The following is a 13396-nucleotide window of genomic DNA, read 5'->3' as shown; positions in this document are numbered from 1 at the left end:
AATAATTAAAAGTTTTAAAATAGACCTAAATATGCATAGGAACTTAATAAATAATTAAATTGGCAGTATCTCAAATCATTGGAAACAAGATGAATTATCTAATAATTGTTGCTAGTATAACAGAGTGATTATCTGGGGGGAAAAAGGATGTATAAACCACACCTTGCCCTAGTATAAATTTCAAAATAACCAACTACTTAAATGTAAAAATGTAGACAGCACTTTGGGAGGCCAAGGAGGGCAGATCACCTGAGGTCAGGAGTTCGAGACAAGCCTGGCCAACATGGTGAAACCCTGTCTCTACTAAAAATACAAAAATTCGCTGGCCATGGTGGCAGGCACCTGTAATCCCAGCTACATTGGAGGCTGAGGTAGGAGAATCGCTTGAAAGTGGGAGGCGGAGGTTGCAGTGAGCCTAGATTGTGCCATTGCACTGCAGCCTGAAGCACAAGAATGACACTTCGTCTACAAAAAAAAATGTAAACAAAAGTACTAAAAAAATGGTGAGAGAATTATTTTATAACTTCAGATCAGAAAAAGATTACTAGCTATAATTTTTAAAATTTAAAAGCCTAAAACAATTAATTTTGATTACATTTAAAATTCTATATGGCAAAAATACCATAATTAAAGATAAAAGGCAAAGAACAAATTGGGAAAAATATTTTTCAACATATATAACCAAGGGCTAATTTCTCTAACACCTAAAAAGTTCTTATAAATCAATAAAAAGAAAACCAACATCTCAATGGAAAAAGAACAAAGCTCATAAAGAGTTCACAGAAAAAGGATATACAAATGGCTTTAAACATGCGAAAGAATGTTCAACTTCACTCACAATAAGAAAAAATACAAATTATGAGTTGCTTCAGCATCCTGGTGTTGCTGCGCCGTGGGTCCTGTGCGGTCACTTAGCCAAGATGCCTGAGGAAACCCAGACCCAAAACCAACTGATGGAGGAGGAGGAGGTTGAGACATTCGCCTTTCAGGCAGAAATTGCCCAGTTGATGTCATTGATCATCAATACTTTCTACTCGAACAAAGAGATCTTTCTGAGAGAGCTCATTTCAAATTCATCAGATGCATTGGACAAAATCTGGTATGAAAGCTTGACAGATCCCAGTAAATTAGACTCTGGGAAAGAGCTGCATATTAACCTTATACCAAACAAACAAGATCGAACTCTCACTATTGTGGATACTGGAATTGGAATGACCAAGGCTGACTTGATCAATAACCTTGGTACTATCGCCAAGTCTGGGACCAAAGCGTTCATGGAAGCTTTGCAGGCTGGTGCAGATATCTCTATGATTGGCCAGTTCGGTGTTGGTTTTTATTCTGCTTATTTGGTTGCTGAGAAAGTAACTGTGATCACCAAATATAATGATGATGAGCAGTACACCTGGGAGTCCTCAGCAGGGGGATCATTCACAGTGAGGACAGACACAGGTGAACGTAGGGGTCGTGGAACAAAGGTTATCCTACACCTGAAAGAAGACCAAACTGAGTACTTGGAGGAATGAAGAATAAAGGAGATTGTGAAGAAACATTCTCAGCTTATTGGATATCCCATTACTCTTTTTGTGGAGAAGGAATGTGATAAAGAAGTCAGCGACGATGAGGCTGAAGAAAAGGAAGACAAAGAAGAAGAAAAAGAAAAAGAAGAGAAAGAGTCCAAAGACAAACCTGAAATTGAAGATGTTGGTTCTGATGAGGAAGAAGAAGAAAAGAAGGATGGTGACAAGAAGAAGAAGAAGAAGATTAAGGAAAAGTACATCGATCAAGAAGAACTCAACAAAACAAAGCCCATCTGGACCAGAAATCCCGACGATATTACTAATGAGGAGTACGGAGAATTCTACAAGAACTTGACCAATGACTGAGAAGATCACTTGGCAGTGATGCATTTTTCAGTTGAAGGACAGTTGGAATTCAGAGCCCTTCTATTTGTCCCATGACGTGCTCCTTTTGACCTGTTTGAAAACAGAAAGAAAAAGAACAACATCAAATTGTATGTATGCAGAGTTTTCATCATGGATAACTGTGAGGAGCTAATCCCTGAATATCTGAACTTCATTAGAGGGGTGGTAGACTTGGAGGATCTCCCTCTAAACATTTCCCGTGAGATGTTGCAACAAAGTAAAATTTTGAAAGTTATCAGGAAAAATTTGGTCAAAAAATGCTTAGAACTCTTTACAGAACTGGCGGAAGATAAAGAGAACTGCAAGAAATTCTATGAGCAGTTCTCTAAAAACATAAATCTTGGAATACAAGAAGACTCTCAAAATCGGAAGAAGCTTTCAGAGCTGTTAAGGTACTACACGTCTGCCTCTGGTGATGAGATGGTTTCTCTCAAGGACTACTGCACCAGAATGAAGGAAAAACAGAAACATATCTATTATATCACAGGTGAGACCAAGGACCAGGTAGCTAACTCAGCCTTTGTGGAACGTCTTGGGAAACATGGCTTAGAAGTGATCTATATGTTTGAGCCCATTGATGAGTACTGTGTCCAACAGCTGAAGGAATTTGAGGGGAAGACTTTAGTGTCAGTCACCAAAGAAGGCCTGGAACTTCCAGAGGATGAAGAAAAGAAAAAGAAATAGGAAGAGAAAAAACAATGTTTGAGAACCTCTGCAAAATCATGAAAGACATATTGGAGAAAAAAGTTGAAAAGGTGGTTGTGTCAAACCGATTGGTGACGTCTCCATGCTGTATTGTCACAAGCACATATGGCTGGACAGAAAACATGGAGAGAATCATGAAAGCTCAAGCCCTAAGAGACAACTCAACAATGGGTTATATGGCAGCCAAGAAACACCTGGAGATAAATCCTGATGATTCCATTATTGAGACCTTAAGGCAAAAGGCAGAGGCTGATAAGAATGACAAGTCTGTGAAGGATCTGGTCATCTTGCTTTACGAAACTGCACTCCTGTCTTCTGGCTTCAGTCTGGAAGATCCCCAGACACATGCTAACAGGACCTACAGGATGATCAAACTTGGTCTGGGTATTGATGAAGATGATCCTACTGCTGATGATACCAGTGCTGCTGTAACTGAAGAAATGCCGCCCCTCGAAGGAGATGACGACACATCACGCATGGAAGAAGTAGACTAACCTCTGGCTAAGGGATGACTTAACTGTTCAATACTCTACAATTCCTCCGATAATATATATTCAAGGATGTTTTTCTTTATTTTTGTTAATATTAAAAAGTCTGTACGGCACGACAACAACTACTTTAAGGGGAAGATAAGATTTCTGTCTACTAAGTGATGCTGTGATACCTTAGGCACTAAAGCAGAGCTAGTAATGCTTTTTGAGTTTCACGTCGGTTTATTTTCACAGATTGGGGTAACGTGCGTTGTAAGATGTATGTAACATGATGTTAACTTTGTGGTCTAAAGTGTTTAGCTGTCAAGCCGGATTCCTAAGTAGACCAAATCTTGTTATCGAAGTGTTCCTGGGCTATACCTTGATGTTTAGAAAAGTATTTGTTACATCTTGTAGGGTCTACTTTTTGAACTTTTCATCCCCTATAGTTGACAATTCTGCATGTACTAGTCCTCTAGAAATAGGTTAAACTGAAGCAACTTGATGGAAGGATCTCTCCACAGGGCTTGTTTTCCAAAGAAAAGTATTGTTTGAAGGAGCAAAGTTATAAGCCTACCTAAGCATATCATAAAGCTGTTCAAAAATAACTCAGACCCGGTCTTGTGGATGGAAATGTAGTGCTCGAGTCACATTCTGCTTATAGTTGTAACAAATACAGATGAGTTAAAAGAAAAAAAAAGAAAAAATACAAATTATGGCTACACTGAAGAAAACATTGTTCACCTACCATTTTGGCAAAGCTCCAAAAATTTGATATGGGACTCACACACTTCATATATATATACCTTAAAGTGTCTGTATTTTTGCTGTGTTGCCCCATTCTTTTCAAGATGGTAAAGGCATGCACCTTGGAGTCAAACAGACATGAGTTTAAATTCTGATTGTGCTGCTACCAGCTTGTCATTTTGGGTAAATGATATCATTTCTTTAAACCTCAGTTTTCCTCATCTGCAGAATGGATAAGACAGTTTTGTGGGTCTGTTTTGGACAGCAAAAATTCTGACAGGAGCTACCACTTTCTGACTACCTGCCAAGTGTTCCACATACCTGATTATCTCAATTCATTCTTGAAACCACACATTGGGATGAGTATCTTTTCCCGATTTTCACTGATTAGGAAACAGCCCCAGATGGGCTAAGAAATTAGCCCAAGGTAAGTGGCAGAATCAGGATTTTCAAAGTCAGGTTGAATCTAGCCCCAGTGTCTACACTGTTACCACTACATAGCACTGTCTTTCACAATATCTGATACAATGTCTGAGAGGAGGTGCCTGTGCCGTTCAAGCTTTCTTTTTCCTTCTTTCCTGCAATTCCCTTCCCTTTATCCTCACAGTCTGGCTGAAATTCCACCCCCTTCCAGGTCACACTTGTCCAAAGTAATGTCCTTTGCTCTTCCAACAATGATGATCTACACCACTCATGATCCGTTTTTTGATTCCTCATCTACAGCCCATCTACTGTAGTCAGGTACATCTACTTGAACCTCTACTGTGTATGCCGTTTCTCAAGTATATGCCTCTTTTTTACCCATCAGCTTGTAGACTTTTCATTTCTGTATTCTCTATCCCTGGGGCTTCTCTGGTGCCTTGCACATTCTGGTCAACTAAATCTGTTTGGCTCCTCCTCATCTTCTGTATTGAACCGTAGGTGGGAGGACTTGGAACCTCTCCAGCTGCCTGGCTCAGGAGTTCTTGGTCCTCCTCCATACTCTCTGCTTTTTCTGCCTGGAGGCCCACAGTGACAGATCCCCTCACTTGTTCTCTGCCTCACAGGATTCACGGCTCAGACATACCCAGTAATAAATAACAACTTAGATGATTGTGTCTGGTAGCTAATTGACTATGTAACATAGGCTACCAGCCTCTGGGGCAGCACAGCATGCTGCTTGTAATTAATCACCCTCATCCCAGCCTGACTACCCAGCTATGTTGAATCACAGAGCAACTAGGCATTTTCTGAGTGGGTTTCCCGCCTAGGTTGAGAAGGTGGAAAACATCCTATTAATGTAGCATTCTGTAGGTTCTCAGAACCATATTGATTCTATGAGAAGTCAACACTGTGCTGGCACTGTGTTAAATGCTGTAGGACTTGGCAATATGAGGAAAAAATAATCTATGCCCTCCAGGACTACATAACTAAGTTGGAAATATAAGACAAAATTTTAGTAAGAATAATTTTCCACATGTCATATGAGAGGTACAAATACATTCCTATGAAATAGAAGGTACATTTTGACTAAGATATGGGGAAGTTAGCAACATGAAGTGCAGAATCATAATATAGTATGATGGTTCATACTAGGATCATCCATGAGAACAGTTCAAAGATATAGATTCCCAAACTCTACCCAGTACCTACTAAATCAGAATCTCTGAAGAGGCAAAAAAAAAAAAAAAAATCTCTATCTAGGTATCTGAGAAATCCTAATGCCAAATACGTTTAGTGCAGCTACCCAGCCCACATTTATGCTCTAAAAGCTTTGGCTCAGTCCTGTAAGTGTGGGTTGCTACAGCTCTCTGAACCATGTAATCCCTCCATCCCAGCCTGTCCTTGCCATAGCTCATTGTTCTAAGGGTGTGTACCAAACTGAAGCTGAGTCTTTTAGGAGTTGAAAGTCAGTTCTGATTGATTAGTTGAGTGTGCTGGATCTAGAAGGTGAATTGTATTCTGAGTCTAAAGGAGCCATTTGAAAGCTGTACACAATAAGAAAGAGACAGAAATTACTTCTATCCTTGAAAACTCTTTGGTCTCCAGTCCCTGTCCCTCATGTGACACTTATACTTTCTGTAATAAGTTTTACAAGAATCTTTGTTTTCTTGTAGGATGCCTCCATTAGTTAAATGTGCTTGTGTGAGTTTCAACCTTTTCTGATAGACAATATAATTTATAGGAGAGTGACCTTCTCAAAATAAAAGACATTTCAGAGGCCAGCTATTCCAACCTCCCACTTAAGGCAGGATCTGTCCTGTCCACCTGACTCAAAGTTAAATTGCTTATCACTGTGTTTAGCAAAGTAGATGCTCAAAAAAGCCCCTGGACCTTACACATTCTGAGATAGGAAACTTGGTACCTCCAATTTGGATGCTTTGACTGCTAGAAACTCCTTGTTATTGGGCCTAAATCTCCTGTCCTATAAATTTGTATCATTGGATCTTCTCTCTGAAACCAAAAAGACTAACTCCATCCCCCTTTCATCATAATAGTAAACAAATTTTTTAAGACAGTTTTCTCAATTTTCCCTCCCCATCTTTTCTTCTTCAAGGTAAGTATCTTGACTTACTCAAGATATTTACTGTTCTTTCAATGATCTCTACTCCAGACCCTTCATCATTCTATTTCCCCAAAAATTGGTTACTCCAAGTTGTCAATGTTCTAACATTAAAGTATGATGCCCAAAATGAGACAAGGATTCTAAGGGATGTCATCATCCCTGTTTCTATTGTAGTCTTGAGAGGCAAAATAAATTTGCAGTTCAAATGTAGTGTAGTAGTTTCATCTCCTTTACCTTTTCCAATAATCCTTTGAGGTAGGTCTTACTCTTGTTCAATTTTACAGATCCAGGGAAAATAAATACTGGAGCAGTTATATGTATTGTCTAAAGTCATACAACTAAAAAGTGATGGAGCCAAGTTGTTAGGAGGTGAATTGTGCCCCAACCCCCTGCCATAATTCATGTTGAAGTCCTAACCTCAGAACCTTAGAGAATGTGGCATATTTGGATACAGGGACTTTAAATAAGTAATTAAAGTAAAATTAGGTCATTATCATGGGCCCTAATCCAATATGACTGGCGTTCTTACAGCAAGAAGAAATTTAGACATAGACATGCACAGGCAGAAGACCACATGAAGACAGAGGGAGAAGCCACTCAGCTAAAGGCCAAGGAAAGAGTCCTCAGAAGAAACCAACCCTGCAAATATCTGGATCTTGATCTTGGGCTTCTAGCGTCAAGAACTATAAGGAAGTCAATTCCTGCTGTTTAAGCCATCCAGTCTATGGAACCCTGTTATGGCAGCCCTAGAAGACTAATACACAAGTATTAAACCTCATCCTTAGATTCCAACTGCCATGTCTTCTCCCCTTTATTACAGACTCTTCTGCCCAGGTTTTCTTCCTAGACTAGCCTCATCTCAGGGCATGCTGAAGATATTAAAAAGGCTCAGCTGCAAACTATCATGAGTGAGTTCTCTCACTGTTATTATAGAAATGAATGCCTCAGAGTAATGACAAAGATGGAGCCCTTTGATTCAGGTCCAGGCATCCAGACATAGGACAAGTCCAGATGGGACATAGGAGAGTGAGCTGGATCTGAGACTTGGGGACCATTTTGAGTTTTCTGATGGAACATGTGCTCAGGCAGAGCTATAGCACCAAGGTGGGCACCATCTCTGATTTTTTTTCAACGACAACAACAACAAAAACCGATTTATTTGCAACAAACCCTGTCTCATCATTTAGATATAGCACAGGAGTAGAAAGGAGTCACACTGCAAGCACCATTTATTTCAAGGCACAGTTCCATGTCTCCCAAAGACAACAAGCCCATCTCCCTCAGAGACCCATGTCCAGATCCAAACTGAATACATGAAACAGGCAAGCCCAGAATAAAGTCAGCTCCAGGCCTTAGCAGGTTTCACCCTTATCCCATAGTCCTTCCTTCACAGCCCTCTACTCCCCTGTACCCCCAGTCAGGCCAACTTCTAGCCTCTGAGCCACCAGGGAGCTGTTTTTCAGGGGTAATTGATAGGGATTTAAGCATCACATAAGGAAAATACTCTGAACTCTATTGTTCAGAGTATTGTTTGGCTCTGTGTCCCCATTCAGATCTCACCTTGAATTGTAATAATCGCCATGTGTCAAGGGCAGGACAAGGTGGAGATAATTGAATCATGAGGGTGGTTTCCCCCACACTGTTCTCATGATAGTGAGTTCTCATGAGATCTGATGGTTTTATATGAGGCTTCCCTCTTTACTCAGTTCTCATTCTCCTTCCTGCCACCATGGGTTTACTTCCCCTTCCACCATGAGTGTAAGTTTCCTGAGGCCTCCCAGCCATGCTGAACTGGGAGTCAATTAAACCTCTTTCCTTTATGAATTACCCAGTCTTGGTTATGTCTTTATTAACAGCGTGAGAATGGACTAATACAATCTCATGAAACATCTAGATCATGAGAATTAGAAACAGACAGACTTCGATTACTCACTAGGTGTAGAGGCATTACCTGCGATGCTGTTAAGAGTGTCAGCTTTGGAGTTAAGCTATTTGCATCTGACCCTTGGCACTACCACTTAATATAATTGCTTGTTTGTTTGGGGCCTTCATTTACAAAATGAAAGGTTTTCATTTGTAAAATGGAGGAAATACTTATCTTACAGGTTTATTGTTAGGATGAAGTGAATAATGCACATATAAGACCCTGCCTAGCACATAGTTTTTGTTTGTTCGTTTTTTTCTCTGATGGAGTCTTGCTCTGTCGCCCAGGCTGGAGTGCAGTGGTATGATCTCGGCTCACTGCAACCTCTACCTGCTGGGTTCAAGCAATTCTCCTGCCTCAGCCTCCCGAGTAGCTGGGATTACTGGCGTCTAACACCACGCCCGGCTAATTTTTGTATTCTTAGTAGAGATGGGGTTTCACCATGTTGGCCAGGCTGGCCTTGAACTCTTGACCTCGTGATCCACCTGCCTTGGCCTCCCAAAGTGCTGGGATTACAAGCATGAGCTACCGGACCCGGCTAGCATATAGTTTTGACTTAAACACTGATATTGTACTCACTATGTGCCAGACAGTGTTGTAAGCACTGTACAAATTAACTCATTTACTTCTCATGTCTACCCTATGATGTGGGTGCAATTGTCATCTCTACTTTCCAGGTAAATCAAATGAACCATGGAGATGTTAAGTGATTTACTCAAGGTAAATGACAGAGTTGAGATATAAACCCTGAGGTCTTAGTTCAAGTTGATTCTAAATCACTACACTGTGCAGCACTCAGTAAGTCTTTCTTATTGTTATTATTAGGGGTGTAACCTTGAGCAAGTCCTTTGGTCTCTGTAAGCCTCAATTTTCTCACCTGTAAATTAGAGATAGCACCAATGTATGTTGTGAGGACATAATCCATGAGAACAATATAGCGTAACCTGCAAAATACACGGTAGTATTCAAAAGATGTGTTTCTCTCTCTCTCTCTCTCTCCTCTAGAACTTCTTAAACTTCTTTCTGTGGTTATAAGAACATCTCCACCCTGAGGAGGCAGATACTGATCTAGCACAAAACCTGACTTGGTTCCAGTTTTTCAGTACTGTACTGAGGCTGTTTAGTCTGTTCTTTAGACCTTAGGACACCTTGCTTCAACTTCAGGGCATGTTAAATTTTATCGTTCCCCTCTCCAAAACTGGAATGGCCCCAAGGCTGAACTTTGGCAGAAAGACTTTTCAAGCTCTGAAGGGTGTGTCTGTCCATTTACTGCATTTCTGTTTAGATGTGAAACTTCTGAAATGACTGGAATGCTCCTTATAAACATTCTTAATTCTCACTTTTTTGCTCAAATTTTTTAACCCGTGGCCACACCCAAATCTTTCAAAGTGCTTTTAAAGTTGGCAATTTACAAAGGATCCTAGATTCATTTGTTGCCACTTTTATGATTATCCAGGCTTTGATAGGAAGTTTAGAGGTGAAACCAAAGTGCTAGTCATACAGTTTGTTCTCGATTTTGCTACTCTGACATGGTCAGAGAGAAGGCTAGCTGCAGATTTGGAGTGTAACTGTATCATACATACAAATGTACTTAGAATCATCCTTCCTCATTTCCTTTCCCACCTATTCCCTCCAAGCAATTGACAGTAGGAAGACCAGGATTCTAGTTCCCTCATTACCCTAACTAGTTCAGTGATCAATTAAATCAAGGGTCAGCAAACTTTTTCTATAAAGGGCTAGATAGTAAATCTTTTAGAGTTAATGGGTCATATGACTTTTGTCTCAACTACTCAACTCTGACCTTGTAGCTAGAGCAGCTAATTAACATGTAAACAAGTAGGCATTTGGTGTGTTCTAATCAAACTTTATTTGCAGAAGTAGGTGACAGGTTGGACTTAGCTGGCAGGCCATAGTTAGATGACAGCTAATTTAAATCATAGTGAAAAACATCTTCATTGCAGAAAGTTCAGGAAAGAATAGAAATAAATAATAAAAAGAAATAGGCAGTTTATTGTAGCCGTCAAATACAAAGACTCTGGAGGCAGCCTGCCTGGATCAGGGTTGTGGGACCTTGAGCAAGTAAATGCCAGCTTCTTTTTCTGTACAATAGGAATAATTACAGTATATTCCTTATAGTTAATGGGAGAATAAAATGAAATGATGCAGGTAAGAACTGGAAACCTAGTCTCTTAGTCAATTCAGGCTGCTATGACAAGATAGAAGATTGGTAGCTTAAACAACAAATATTTGTTTTTCACAGTTCTGGAGTCAGGTAGATCTGGTGTCTGATGAGGGCTCACCTCCTGGTTTGTAGACAGCCATCTTCTGCTTGTAATCTCACATGGCAAAGAGGGAGAGAGAGGAAGCAAGCTCTCTCCTGTCTCTTCTAGTAGGGTATTCATCCTATTATCAGGGCTCCACCCTCATGACCTAATGACCTCTTAAGGGCCCTACCTCCTAATCCCATCACATTTGGGGTTAGGATTTCAACATATGAATTTTGTTGGGGGTACTTAGGAGTGTAGTGGGCACAAATATGTCTTCATAACACCTGGTAAGCACTCTGTGCTTGTTAGCCGTGACAGAAAGAGGCAGCAGGGTATTGTGGGCAAATGTAGAGTCAGAGACCAGAAAGCCTGGGTTTGCAGCCCAGCTCTGGCTGGCATTTACTAACTGTGTGACTGTGGGCAATTACTTAACCTCTCTGTGTCTTAGCATCCTCTGCAGCAGCAGTCCCTGTCTTATGGAGGTGTTATGTTAGATGAATGAATACATTCAAACTGCTTAGAACAGTACCTGACATTTTGTAATTATTTCAGATGCTACTTTCAAAATTATCATCATTATTATTAATAATAAGTCAATATCACATGCCGTGAGGCAATCACTATTAACACATTGGACCCTTTCCTTTCAGTAATTTTATATGGTGTGACCACACTACTGATGTATACATAATTTGTTTTTTATTTGACATTTTATGTGATTACGTACCCCTCTTATTAAAAACCTTTTGCTAAAAGACCATTTTATTTGCTCTGTAACAATGTATGGAGTAAGCGTGCCATAATTTATTCAATCTTTGCCCTTGCCATGGACATGTTGTAGATTACAGCTATTGTTATTTGAAATAATATTGCTATAAATATCTGTGGGCACATAGCTATTTGTATATTTTTTTTTATTCTCTCCTTAGGACAATTTCTCCAAAGTGGAATTACTGGGGCGAAAGAGTATGCATATTTTTAGGTTGTTATATATGTGTGCTCAAATTACTTTCTGTCTTAGTTCATTGTGTGCTGCTATAACAGAATGCATCAGTCTGGGTAATTTATAAAGAACAGCATGTGTATGTGTGCATGAGAGAAAGAAGGAAAGAGGGAGGGAGTTGGCTGAGCTTATCCTTTTACCAATAAGGGACCCACTTCCTCCTACTCCCTCAATAGCAGCATTAACCCGTTTATTAGGGCAGAGCCTTCATGACCTAATCACTTCCTAAAGGTCCCACTGCCAACACTGTTGCATTGGAGATTAAGTTTCCAACACATGAACTTTGGTGGGACACATTCAAATCATAGCGCCTTCCAGCATGGATGTACCCATTTACAGTACTTCCATCACATTCCCATTCACCACGTTAATTTCCTCCTCTGTCAAGTGAGGCTAATAAAGCCAGGTTGAGGCTAACAAAGCCAGCTTGATCTTCTTTATACAGTTATTGTAAGAATCAATATGTATGTAGACATACTTTGGAAACGACCATGTGATATAGCATTGTAGTCATTTCTTTTGGATAAAAGCATCCGATTAGGCCAAGTGGCATCCAGAGGTTGGAATGTTGTACTAAATGTGACTCCTCCACATTGAGTCTACCTGTGGTGTAAACAGCCAACACATCTAATTCAATTAAGATTATAGGTATATTATGGTCCTGACCAGCTTTTTAGACTAACCGCAGTAAGCAATCATTGTCATGATTTCATGACTTAAGTAACTACTGTCTTAATTTGGGCTTCCCAAAGAAGAGCACTGCTCACTGATGATGTGGAGCTTTTTCCGGAATGGGAAATAAACACACGGTGGCCTATGAACAAGCACCGTCTTCATTTCCGTATGTATCAATGGCTATGAGTTTTTCATACTTTATTGATGTATCAACATATAAATTCCCTACAAGCCAGCCAAGGTATCATGGAGAAAGCACTAAACACTGAACACAGAGACCTGTGCTTAAATCCCAGGATTGTGACTTATTTGTTTGATCTTAGATGAATCACTTATCTTGCCTGAGCTTCATTTTCTTGACATTTAAAATAAAGATACCAGTACTAATCTTACCAACATTTTGAAATTTGGAGGAGGCTTAAGTAAGATTATATATGTGAAAGCACAAATTAAAAATCTAGTCAACTGCCACATAGTAGGTGTTCCTTAAAGGAAAGTAAAAATACAAGTATGTCAAAACACCTAGTATATTGCATGTCACTTAGCAGTTGATCAAAATTATTTGTCAACTCTATTTCTGGAATAACCATTTGTTTATTGGCCCAAGACTTTGGTTACTTGGCAACTTTTCCAGGAAGTATTTCTGGAGCCTTTTCAAACTCCTACCTTAGATAGAATTGACCTGATTGAGTAGAGGCACCATTATTTTTTAAGCAATTTAGGTTGTTTTCCAGTTGGAAAGGGGGGGTTGTAATAAATAATGTCATGATAAAATCTTTTTGCATAAAGCTTTCTCCACATTCAGGAATTTATTTTCCCCCCATCATTTAGGTTAGATTTCCCAAAGTAGAATCACTGGGTCAATGGGTCCACACTGTTAAAGCTTTAGTTATATTTTCAAATTGCTTTCCAGAAAGTTTATACTAATTTTCACTTATATATCAGTTGTATGCCTTGAATTTTACCTAACCCTCATATAGGTACCTCCTACACACATCATTTATAATACCAGCAACACAATGTCATAATTTTCACATATATATTAACCCTTGTAAATTGGGAGCTCGCCGGGCCAGATTTGTTGACACTTGTTGAAGCATGAATGAAAAGGGAGAAAAGAAAGAAGGAAGGAGAAGGA

General features: G+C 39.7%; 1 pseudogene; it reads left to right on the top strand.

Moving 5' to 3' along the window:
- The first annotated feature begins 866 nt into the window (after positions 1 to 866).
- Positions 867 to 3810, top strand: LOC129136412 (heat shock protein HSP 90-alpha-like; annotated as a pseudogene).
- The last annotated feature ends 9586 nt before the right edge of the window (positions 3811 to 13396 follow it).

This window comes from Pan troglodytes, chromosome 9 (assembly GCF_028858775.2).
Source record: "Pan troglodytes isolate AG18354 chromosome 9, NHGRI_mPanTro3-v2.0_pri, whole genome shotgun sequence".
Taxonomy (NCBI): Eukaryota; Metazoa; Chordata; class Mammalia; order Primates; family Hominidae; genus Pan; species Pan troglodytes.
This window is presented reverse-complemented; position numbering and strand designations above follow the sequence as displayed.